The following is a 12,666-nucleotide window of genomic DNA, read 5'->3' on the forward strand; positions in this document are numbered from 1 at the left end:
GCACGTAGACTGGAGAGGATTATATTATCTTCTTAGAGAGATTTATTGCTTTATGTAACATTCACTTTGCATAACACCAATGAAATTCAGCAGATGAGTTAAGTATGGAAAGATATTCCAGATTTCCTGACTATATGCAAACAGTGCATAGGCGCAGTCACAAAATTCATGATAAGTTAGGAGTCATCTGCGCTGATAGGAGCATACTTTCATGGTGTGGGTCAGAGTCAATTAAAATATCTTTAATGGGTTTTTCTAGCATACAAAAGGGAAGGGAGATGTAGATAGAAGTTATAGACCAAAGATTAGACAACAATCTTATTGGGAAGGAATGAAAAGCATTGACCATTGACATTTTACGTGTCTAAAATTCGGAGTTGTTTTCAGGGAAAAAAAAATACTTTTGAGTGAAAAGAAAATTCTCCCTCCCTCCTTCCCTCTCTCCCTCCCTTCTTTATCTCTCCACCTCTTTTTTTTTTTTAACTTTTATTTAATGAATATAAATTTCCAAAGTACAGCTCATGGGTTACAATGGCTTCCCCCTCCCAAAACTTCCCTCCCACCCACAACCCTCCCCTTTCCCGCTCCCTCTCCCCTTCCAATCACATCATGATTCATTTTCAATTCTCTTTATATACAAAAGATCAGTTTAGTATAAATTAGGTAACGATTTCAACAGTTTGCCTCCATATAGCAACACAAAGTGAAAAAAAAAAATACTGTTGGAGTACTAGTTATAGCATTAAATAAGAGTGTACAGCACATTAAAGGCAGAGATCCTACATATTATTTTTTTAAAAATTAATTAATTTTCTATGCCATTTCCAATTTAACACCAGGTTTTTTTTTTTTTTTTCATTTCCAATTATCTTTATATACAGGAGATCGATTCAGTATATAATTAGTAAAGATCTCATCAGTTTGTACCCACGCAGAAACACAAAGTGTAAAAATACTGTTTCAGTACTAGTCTCCACCTCTTTTTAAAAATAGCTCAGCATAAAATAATCAGATAGACAGTCAAAACAGTCCAGGTGATTATATTCTATTGTTATGATAACTGAAATGAGAGTAAAACCAAGGTAATTTTTTTTTCCATTGAGTTTGTGAAGAGAAGTCTGCAGCGTGATAAATTCAGTCATACACCCATGCAACTTTAGAAAGGAAGAGTTTGTAGAGTTGCATGTATTCTAGAAAATGTAGTCTGGCTTACTGCTATGGGTAGGATGTTTGTGTCTAGTCAACATCTATTTGTTGAAATCTAATTTCCAGTATGATTAGGGGTGGAGTTTGGGGAGGTGATAATTTCATTAAGGTGAAGCCCTCATGAGTGGGATTAATGTTCTTTTAAAAGAGGCCCCAGAAAGGTCCTCTACCCTGTTATGCCAAATGAGGACACAGTGAGAAGATGGCCATCTGTGAACCAAGAAGGGCACCTCCCTCCAGACTCCAAATCTGCCTACATCATAGTCTTGGGCTTCTCAGCCTCCAGAATTGTGAGAAATGAATTTCTGTTGTTACAAAACCACCTTGCATATGATACATTGATTTAGCTGCCAAACAGACAGATAGTTATCTTGAAACTCTACACTCATGCCCTGCTGATCTTTATGCTTTTACCCATTGTTTATTCCATATACACTGCACTTTGGGGTTGAAAGGTGACCAGGGTACTGAGTGATCATGCTGCACTGTGAATATATACATGAAAAAAAAATTGCAAGATAGAAAGCTGTGTGTAGTTCTTGAAATAGTGATTAACCAAAGTGAAAAGGTGATCAGTTGCAAGTGTCCAGTAAGTGGTGTGTTCTTGTATATTTGTAGTTTTGTGAGTGTTCCTGGAGTGCAGCAGCTATTCCCCATCCCCTACCCCTCTCCCACCCAATAATGCATGGTAGTTTCTAGAACATACGCTGAGAGCTGTCTCTCACTTTGGAAATGGTGATAACTCAGTAAGGCTAATAACTGAGATCTTGATAGTTTTCTTAGGTAACTAATAAAAAAAGACATTCAACATGAAAAATTTAAGGTGTTAAGAAGATTCCAGGAGACATATTCTTCATTTAACTATAGAATTGTCAGGAGAAGATGAACAGTCCCAACCTTCCAAAACAGGCAATAGTAATTTTGTGTGATTCTGTGGGACACACTATGCTTAGCAACGCAACTGTGTAATAAACTCTGTGGTTGAAATATTACCTCGAGCTTCCAGAACTTTATTCTGTTTATCCTCTCAAAGGCATTCTGCTCCCATATTAACTCTTAAAATGCTAAGGTTTACCAGTGTCTGACACATCCTGTATATTACTTATGGTTCTTTATTGTGACTGTTTGACTAGTGAGCTTCAGAACTTTATAAAATGCCTTCATGGAAATGGAACATGAATTAGTGAAAAGTATGGCCTTTATAGTGTTATTTGTCTTGTCTGAATTTTCTCTTCATTGAACATTTTCTTAGAGTGTTCATGTTAATTATGACAATTAACAGAGTTTAGTTATAATTATAAAGGATTCGCTATATAATTCTTAAGTACCTTGATTCCCTTTGTTTTATCTGTACTAAATTTCCATTATTCTTTTCCCTTAGTCTTGTTGCAATCTCTGTGGGGTTCAATACGTTTTCATTGTTTGTCATTTTTAAAAAGATAAAAACATCCAAGAGTACACATAAGGCGTATTGTTCATGCCTATGCATTTATGTATGCGCAATGTAGACACTTAATATGTGCCTCTATCTTTGAAAGCTTTGTTCATATGATATTAGGCTTGGGAATCTGAGGTGAATTTGTTCCTGATATGAGGTTGAAACAAAAAGGAAAAACTTGAGCATCAAATCTGCTTACTGGGGGTCAGCAGCTTTGTAGAGTTCCGCTGAGTTTTCCTCGTTAGCTGATACTTCTCCGAATATATTACACTCAATGTTATACCTTGCTAGACATACTAGTGTTTGAGAAGTACAAGAAAATATACCCAATTAAGGTCCAAACACATCTTTATATGTATGTGCCTACTCCCCACGTTGATGGGCGCATGGTAATGCTTGTTTATAATTTACGTCCTGCTTGTATCTTTTGTAATCATTTCAATACATTTAGGTATTTATATGGAAAATGCGTCTCTATCCATCCTCAATTTATTATTTAAGTTTCTCAGTGCTCAGTATAATTTTTTTAAGAATTATTTGAAAGAGTTACTGAGATATGGAAAGGGGTTGGGGGGGAGAGGAAAAGGGGGAGGGGGAGAGGGAGGGAGGGAACATAGCGAGATCTTCAATCTGCATGTTCACTTCCTCCAAATGGCCTAAACAGCTGGGACTGGGCTAGGCTGCAGCCAGGAGCCTGGAATTCCATCCCTGTCATGCATCCCTCACATGCATGTGCAGACCCAAACGCTCCAACCATCTTGTACTGCTTTCCCAGGCACATTATCAGTGAGCTGGATCAGAACTAGAGCAGCTGGGACATGAACCGGCGCTTAAATGGGTTGCTGGTGTTACAGGAGACAGTTTAGCCCGCTGTGCCACAGCAGTAGCCCCACTATAGATGTTAAACTGTGTCTTGATCTTATCCAGTTGCCCCTTGGTATCTAGAGGGGATGGGTTCCAGGACTTGCACAGATAGCAAACTCTGTGGGTGCTCAAGGCTTTCATGTATACTGTGTAGAATGTACACATTATTTACATACATCATCTGGTACAGTTTAAATTATCCATAGATCACATTTAATAGCTAGTACAGTGTGAATATGAAGAAACGAGTGGTTACATTGTATTGTTTTGGGGATACTAACAAAAATACATGTTCAGTGCAGATGTAACTTGTAGTTTTATTGAATAGTTTTGATCAGTGCTGGTTCAGTCTAATGGTGCTGAACTTGGAGATATGGAGGGAAGACTTTTTTTGAGTTTTTGTTTTTTAAATTTTATTTAAGGTTTACAAATTTCATGAATTTCATGTATATAGATTTAGGAACATAGAGATTGTCCCCATCCTATCTTCCCCCTGCCCACACTCCAACCTTTTTTCCTATTCTCACTTTCAATTTTTACAGAGATCTATTTCTCACTTTACTTTATACTTATAAGGTTAACACTACACTGAAAGTACAACAAATAGTGGACTATATTTAACAATTCATATATACAGATGTGACATGTGTATTGTATCTTTTTCCCAGAGAACACCCATAAAATCACCTTATATTAGTTGATTAATTAAAAGCTATATATTTAGTACCTATAGGGAATTTTAAAAAAACTTAATCTTGTGGCTTTATGATGCAGCATGCAATGCCAGCATCCCATATGGGAGCCCATTGGACTCCTAACTGCTTCACTTCCAATCTAGCACCCCGAGAAAGGAACAGAAGATGACTCAAAGCCACCACCCACATGGGAGACCCGCCTTGAGTTCCAGCATTGACTATTAAAGGCATTTTGTGAATGAACCAGTGGATAGAAAATCAATCAATCAATCTCTCTCCCCGCTCCTTTCCTCCCTCTCTTTCCTCACTCTCTTCCCCCCCCTCCATCCCTCCCTCTCTCTCTTTTCCCTCCCTCTCTTCCTTCCTCTCTATTCCCTTCTGTCACTCTACCTTTCAAATAAATAAATATAAAAATTTGGAAAAAATGTATCTTGTTGTGCAGTGAAGCTCTAGCTACAAATCCTTAAACACTGGCTTAATTTCATTTTAACATGTAAAGAAGATTGTTGACATCCAGCTTCTTGATGAAGACATCAGAAAAAATGATAGCACTATTGTCTAAGGTTGCCCTGGAATGTGGCCTGGAAATGCTGTCACTGGAATGAGGCATGCGCAGTGTCTGCGATCATTTCACACTTGTTCTTGGTCTGACCTGAGAGTGAGCACCCACTGAAGAATGAAATGTTTAGTACTAATTTTAATGCAGTCCACATTCTCAAGGTCCCTGGACTTTTCCCCCTCAGTGCCTCACTTGCCACACGCATCCAAGTCCTGGACTGCAGCAGGTTTTCACAAAACGTGTACCAGGGTGTCCCGCTTGGAGTTGCTGAGCTGTAGTCTGAGCTGAAGAGTCCTGGCAATGAATGAGAGCCTATTGAAAACCAAGTTATAGACAAGCGAAGCCATAAGTGATGCCAGCAGAGATGCAGATAAAAGGTCATGAATGAGCACTTTTTTTTAAGATTTATTTATTTATTTGAAAGTCAGAGTTACACAGAGAGGAAAGAGAGGTTTTCCATCCGCTGGTTCACTCCCCAATTGGCTGCAACAGCCAGAGCTGTGCCCATCCAAAGCCAGGAGCCAGGAACTTCTTCTGGGTCTCCCACATGGGTGCAGGGGCCCAAGGACTTAAGCCATCTTCCACTGCTTTTCCAGGCCACAGCAGAGAGCTAGATCAGAAGTGGAGCAGCCAAGACTTGAACTGGAGCCCATATGGGATGCCTGTACTGCAGGCAGTGGCTTTACTCACTATGCCACAGTGCTGGCCCCTGTGAGTGAATGCTTCAAAGTGGGGGGGCCCTTTTGTCATACCTTTCCAGGGATAACTATGAACAAATTTAGAGGTTGAAAGTAGTGCAGAGGAGGATGGCCCAAGTGCTTGGGCCCTGCACCCCATGGGAGACCAGGAGAAGCACCTGGCTCCTGGCATCGGATCAGTGCGGTGCGCCGGGTGCAGCACGCCGGCCGTGGCGGCCATTGGAGGGTGAACCAACGGCAAAGGAAGACCTTTCTCTCTGTTTCTCTCTCTCACTGTCCACTCTGCCTGTCAAAAAAAAAAAAAAAAAAGTAGAGAATTCAAAAAGCTCAGGGACCGCAAAACCAGAAAACTATGCTTCAGAAATAATTTACACAGGAGAGTCAATTCTGTGAGGCCACAGACATGCTGCGCATTTATGACAGTTGGATCCCCTACCAGAGCCATGCTCACATATAGGCGGTGAGAGAATTATTTATTCTCTCAAGTTTTTTTGAAACATGGTGTGTGAATCCCTATAGGAAGATACTGGGTTGTTCAATGGAGAGGCTGACTTACGATTCTCTGGACTCAAATCAAAGGAAGGATGAGATTGTCCAGTTACTAATAGTGTAGTGTTTGCTTTGTCCCAACAATTAAATTACTACATTGGGTTGATCACTGGCAAATATATAAGGATAAAATGATGGGCATCAGTGGCTGAGATACTGAATGTTACTACTAGGAAATGGTGATATTTAACAAGGGTCATCTGCACATCATGAAACCATTAATAACTGATACCTAATAAAGAAACTTGGCATTCTGCAGAGCCTCCTAAAACATGATGTTTAACTCCACTGTGGATGTAGCAGAGTGATGAGTGTCAGATAAAGACCACACTGTTTCCTAGAAAGCCCAAATGTTCTCCAATGTATCATAACATTTCAGAGGTAATGCGTTATCATAACAGAAATGTGGTGTCTGGAAAAGACACACAAAGGAGAGTCAAACTGTTGAATTGTTAGCACCTATCCATGAAATAGCAAGGGTTTTGATTCTAGGTCTGGATAATGGCTTTGTTGTCTTTGGCTCGTTCTAGCCTTCGTATATCAATGGTAGTAATCATACTGCATTGCTCAAAACTGAGTTCAAATATCTTTTATATCTCATGCTACACTGAAGTCTCTAGCAATATGAAAGAACCTGGTCACCTTGAGCAGAAGGTTCTGACCTTGAGCTACCAAGGCATGAAAGCCATTTCTGAGTTGCCACACTCTTTTTTGTACTGTTTCTGTCACTGCAGCATTTTTTTTTAATTGTTCTTACTGCTTTTCTCCTTGGGTGCCCGTCAGCTTGATATTTTACAGGCTCGTTCTCCTGGGTTGTCTAGTGGGCATCTTCCATCATTCCAAGTGCAACATTACAGATTAGATCAGGAGTCAATAAACTGTGTCCCCCTGCCAAGTCTGCCCTCTCCCCAGCCCTGCCATTTTTTTTTTTTTTTGCTATGGCGTATGCATTAAGCATAGTTTTTGCAGTTTTAAATCACTGAATAAAAAACTTTAGAGGGAATAATATTGTTAGACAAAGGAAAATGTGCTGAAAGTCTAGTGCCAAGGTCCATAAATAAAGATCTATCACTCATTTCTCTCTGACTTTGGAGTACAGCAACAGAGCTGAGCAGAGACAGGGTCAACAAGAGACTGGATGATGCACAAAATCTCCAATATTTGCTGGTCCACCTTTGTGGGACCTCTGCCTTAAATACTGAATGGAGTAGCCTGAAAAATATTTGGCAAGTATCTGACGTATTTGCTTTTTTTTTTTTAAAGATTTATTTATTTATTTGAAAGGCGGAGCCACAAAAATGTAGATGTAGAGGCAGAGAGAGAGAGAGAGAGGTCTTCCATCTGATGGTTCACTCCCCAGATAGCCACAACGCTGCGTGGATCTGAAGCCAGGAGCTTCTTCTGGGTCTCCCACGTGGGTGCAGGGGCCCAAGGACTTGGCCCATCTTACAGTGCTTTCCCAGGCCCTGACAGAGAGCTGGATCAGAAATGGAGCAGCCATGACTCGAAACAGCACCCATATGGGATGCTGGCACTGAGCACTGCAGGCAGAGACCTCACCTGCTACACCACAGCACCGGCCCCCATGTTTGCTCTTGTAGTGTATTTCAGCCATCAGCAGGTTGATGCTGTGCTGTGGCAGTGAGTCTTAGGACAAGGAGATGTTATAAAAAAAAAAGTAAAGGAGTAAAATAAGAGGTATTATGAGGTTTTATTTGTGGGGGAGGGATCAATATTGATCGTTAAGTTGAGAATTAAGGTTCTTTAAAATGTATCATGTTCCAGATGTCAAACTTGGTGAATTCACATCTGTGGTCACTTTATGAGAAAACTCTTGAGGACATTCATTCACAAATGTCATCTCAAAATGTAAACATACTTTTCTTAATGATATGTTTAATGGTTGTCATAAATGTTTTTTTACAATTACTTTTTAAGAGACTATAGTATAAAACCTACGTACAAAATCCTTATCTGTCCTCTCTCTGTCTCCTTTTCTCTCATTCTCTCTATCTTTATCTCTAATTGTATACAGATAATATGAGTATTGCATGATGTTCAAAATATATACATTGAAAGCAGATAGTCTTAAATCTATTTCAATTCTGCTTTTGCCTCATATCAGATGTGAAAAATTGGAAAGATTATTTTTATAATATTTTTATTTCTGGCACTTCCATGCTAGGACTGTTTATTTTAATGATGTGTTTATTTGAAAGATGGAATGACCTGGAGAGAGTGAAGCAGGAGGAAGGGGAGATATCAACCCATCTGTCTGCCAGTTTACCCCCAAATGGCCACAACAGCCAGGGCTGGGCCTGACTGGAACCAGAGTCAGGAGCGAGGAGCCAGGTCTCTACATGTGTGTATGGGGCCCAAGTACTTGGGCCATCTTCTACTGCTTTCCCAGGTGCCTTGGTGGGAAGCTGAGTTGGAATCATAGCAGCTAGGACTTGAACTGGTGCTCCAGTGTGGGATACTAGCATCATAATGGCAGCTTAACTTGTGTCAGAATGCTGGCTTCCGCTAGGGCTTTTTAGATCCATAGTTGCAGTGTATATATAACAGGCTATACTGGAAAACTTTGTTTCCTGCAGTGGACGTCCTTTTATGAAACTAACCAAAATGAAAGTGATTTAAAAGTACTATTTCAACAAAGAACAAAAAAGTTCAAAGTATAATTTCTGTTCTATGACCACGTAGTGTTTATAAATAACCTGGTAACTATTTTGGCTAACAAACCTACCATCTGCTTATCCATTTGGGTGGTAGTTTGTATTCTGGGGCATATATGATCTACCATCAAACATTTTCATTAATCTCTTACGAGCTTCAAGGCTGATCTGGTTACTTCATGCAGAACCACCAAATTTGTGTGGTAGTTATTTTTAATAAATAATAGGATACAGCACTAATAATAACTACAGATGATTAATATGTTAAGTCCCCATTCCAGGATCTGAGTTGAATGGGTAACTGGAGTGTTTCACCTTCTATGAACAGGAAAATCTGAATCCATGTCACAGGTACTGTATTGTCCTTCTGTGCACATCCATTGGTATAGGAAGAATTTAGACTCAACAGACTGTGCTAAAGGGGATGGGACAAAAGAGAACTGACAAAGGAAAGGATAGAAGGAGCAATAGAGTAAAAGCAGGAGGAGAGGAAGGAGGAAGAATGAAAGGAAAGGAAATAATTATTTAAAAGTATCTGATTCATGCGTAGTCAATACACAAAGAAGTGAATTCAGGCAGAAAAGAAATGCACAAGTCAACGTTGTCTGTGTTCTGAGAGTTACTAAAAGAAATCTAAAATTTCTATCTCTGGGCTTAATGATAAGATTCTTCCTCAAATACTGTATTTTATATGAACAGATACTACACTTGATCTTAGCCAAAAGCCCTAGAAGCAATCAAATACTGTATTTTAAGTACATTAATAGTTTGTAAGAGAAGGAAACAAGTGGTGAGACCCTGTAATAAAGCTGAAAAGTTTTAATTTTGTGGACAGCACATAAAAGTGTCATGGTGAATGAAATATAACAGTTAGCAGTCAATTTATAAAACTTTCTCAAAACTACAGGATGTTTCTCCAAACTTTGTAGAGAGCAATGCACTAGTTGTACACAAAATGGAAATTGAAGTTGAAATTTTGTCTGCCTTAAATGGAAATACACAATTCTATCTCAGTAGAAGGATATCATTCTGGTTTCTTGTGGTTTGGGTGAAAACAGTTATCATTGAATTTGCATTAAATGCTGTCTCTTCCTCTTCAGATAGGATGATTGGCAGGGATTAAGGCTGTATTACTAAGAGTTCTAAGCCAAGCTTGCCTTTTTCATGAATAATACCTACTCCCTTATTTTTAATGGTGTTTTAGCTGACAGTTCAAGAAATATATGTCCTGCTGTGTTAGCAATTAAAGTTCACTGTTAAAAAAAAGATCGGGGTGCCATAAACATTTGCCAGTTACCTAATTATGTTAAAGCACAAGGTGGAATAATTGGGAAAATATTCAAAGATTTTCAAATCATGTAATTACACCTTTTCCAGGATTATTATATCAGAATGGTTGCCTTATATGTTAATGGCAAATCAGTTAAACAGAAATGAGATTACCTCTGAATTTAATTCTCTGTTGAATTTAAATAGTTCATGTAAATATATGTCTGTACTTTTTGGCTTAGTTTTAGGGGAAAAAGGCTTTGCTTTTGTTTTCCATTCATTTAGGTGTATCCTAGCATAAAAAGAAATTACCGTCCTCAAAAATAATAGCTCTCATATCAAAATTGCAAGTGAATTCAGAGAGTGTCATGTCCAGTGAATTATTTCTCCCCAGAATGGCTGCCTTCTGGTGAAAAGGGTGCCTGAAAAAAATGTATATTTTGATTGTCTGGATCAGAGAAATTATAGCCGCCAGCAGCTTTCTCTACGGGGAGACAGTCACAGTATGGGTTTACTCATTGGAAGGAGGAAGGGTCATCAGCCCTGCCTTGCTCTTGTCTGGGCCTGTACTTGGCATTCTCTCATTCACTCTCACAGGAGTGATATTAGAGAAGGTTAAAAAAGATTAATTTTTAAAATATCAGAATACCTCCTTCCATATTATGAAGACACACATGCTTCTGTCTGTTCTTGTAGTGCATTTTCAGGAAACAAATATTATAATCCTCCAAGTTGGAATCAGTAATGAAATATTAACTTGGAGGGACTAGAATAAATTCAGTGAAAGAAGGGAACTGAGATACTTCTTGTTGGGAAATTGATTATGACTGAAAAGTTAAATAGTTATTAAAATGCATCTGATAGATTAGGGGATTTGGCCTAGCAATTAGGATGTCCATGTACCACTTGGTAATAGTTGGGTTTGATTCTTGCTCTGGCTTTTGCCACCAGCTTCCTGCTTATGTAGACCCTGGAAGGCGGCAGATGGTAGCTCAGGTAATTAGGTTCCTGCTACCCACTTGTGAGTCCTGGATTGAGTTCCTGGTTCCTGGCCTTTGACAGGCCCAGCCCTGGATATTTTAGGCATTTGGGGAGTGAAACGGCAGGTGGAAGATCTCTCAATCCCTCACTCACTCCATGAGTCAGTCAGTCAATCTAATCTCCCCCCCCCCCAACTTCTGCCCCTCAAATGAAATTTTAAAAAATTAAGCAATGTATCTGATTGAATTATCAGTAATTTATTTACTTTTAATTAAGGATCTATTAACCTTTTTGAATCCTTTAAAAAATGTGTCCATTGGAAACATTTATACCTCTATAGGTTACTGTTGGTATCCTGGATTGTTCTGGATTGGGCTTCCTTAAAGTATCTATGTGTTTAATCTATGGGTGTGTTCTTCATGCTTTGATTCTCAAGTTGGTCTACTGTTATTTCTTGTTTTGCTTACAGATTTTACTCTGTTGATTTAGAATGTTCTTTGCTGCCAATTAACCAAAGGGTGGCTGAAATGCGTAGAATTGAATTACCTTTAATATCTTTTTAAGATTTTATTTATTTATTTGACAGAGTTACAGACAATCAGAGAGAGAGAGAGTCAGAGAGGAAGGTCTTTTTTTCCGTTGGTTCACTCCCCAAATGGCAGCAGCTGCCGAAGCTAACAGATCTGAAACCAGGAACCAGGTGCCTCCTCCTGGTCTCCCATGCGGGTGCAGGGACCCAAGCACTTGGGCCATCCTCCACTGCCTTCCCAGGCCACAGCAGAGAGCTGGACTGAAAGAGGAACTAGAACCTGGTGCCCATATGGGATGCTGGTGCCACAGGCAGAGGATTAACCTAGTGCACCACAGCACCGGCCCCCCTTTAATATCATTTTTTAAATAAGATTTTTTTAGAAAATTTTGACAGGTAGAGTTATAGACAGAGAGACAGACAGAACGATCTTCCTTCCATTGGTTCACTCCCCAAATGGTCGCTATGGCTTGCGCTGCACCAATCCAAAGCCAGGAGCCAGGGGCTTCTTCCTGGTCTCCCATGCGGGTGCAGGGCCCAGGCACTTGGGCCGTCCTCCACTTCTCTTCCAGGGCACAGCAGAGAGCTGGACTGGAAGAGGAGCAACTGGGACTAGAACCCTGCGCTCATATGGGATGCTGGCGCCACAGGTGGAGGGTTAACCAAGTGAGCCACAGCGCTGGCCCCCCCCCTTTAATATCTTTAAACTTTAAATGTTGTTTGTATCCTAATGATACTATCCTCTACTAATACAAAAATAATTTAGCAACAATATTGGACTCACTAACTTATGGATTGTTGTTTTAAATATTGTATTTTACTATATTTTTGTTTCCACAAATTATCCTTGCTCTCAGGAAGAATGGTGCATGAATCGAACTAAAATGTTTTTTGGGTGTCCTCTTTGAGTAGATCTTTTCTTTAAAAAAATTATTTGAGAAGCAGAGTTACAGAGAGAGAGAGGGAGAGACAGAGAGAGAGGTCTTCCATCTGTTGGTTCACTCCCAAAATGGCTGCAATGGCCGGAGCCGAGCTGATCCGAAGCCAGGAGCTTCCCTCCGGGTCCCCCACATGGGTGTAGGGGCCCAAGTACTTGGACCATCTTCTGCTGCTTTCCCAGGTAATAGCAGAGAGCTGGGTGGGAAGAAGAGTAGCTGGTACTAGAACTGGCACCCCTATGGGATGCTGGCATCACACGGTGCT

General features: G+C 39.8%; 1 protein-coding gene and 1 pseudogene across 1 annotated transcript in view; one reads left to right on the top strand and one right to left on the bottom strand.

Annotated features, from left to right (window-relative positions):
• The window catches only part of ROBO2 (roundabout guidance receptor 2), a 622,866-nt gene that overhangs the window by 333,303 nt on the left and 276,897 nt on the right, over positions 1-12,666 (top strand). The window lies entirely within an intron of this gene.
• Positions 9,266-9,422, bottom strand: LOC133752352 (U2 spliceosomal RNA; annotated as a pseudogene).

Source organism: Lepus europaeus, chromosome 2 (genome assembly GCF_033115175.1).
Source record: "Lepus europaeus isolate LE1 chromosome 2, mLepTim1.pri, whole genome shotgun sequence".
NCBI lineage: Eukaryota > Metazoa > Chordata > Mammalia > Lagomorpha > Leporidae > Lepus > Lepus europaeus.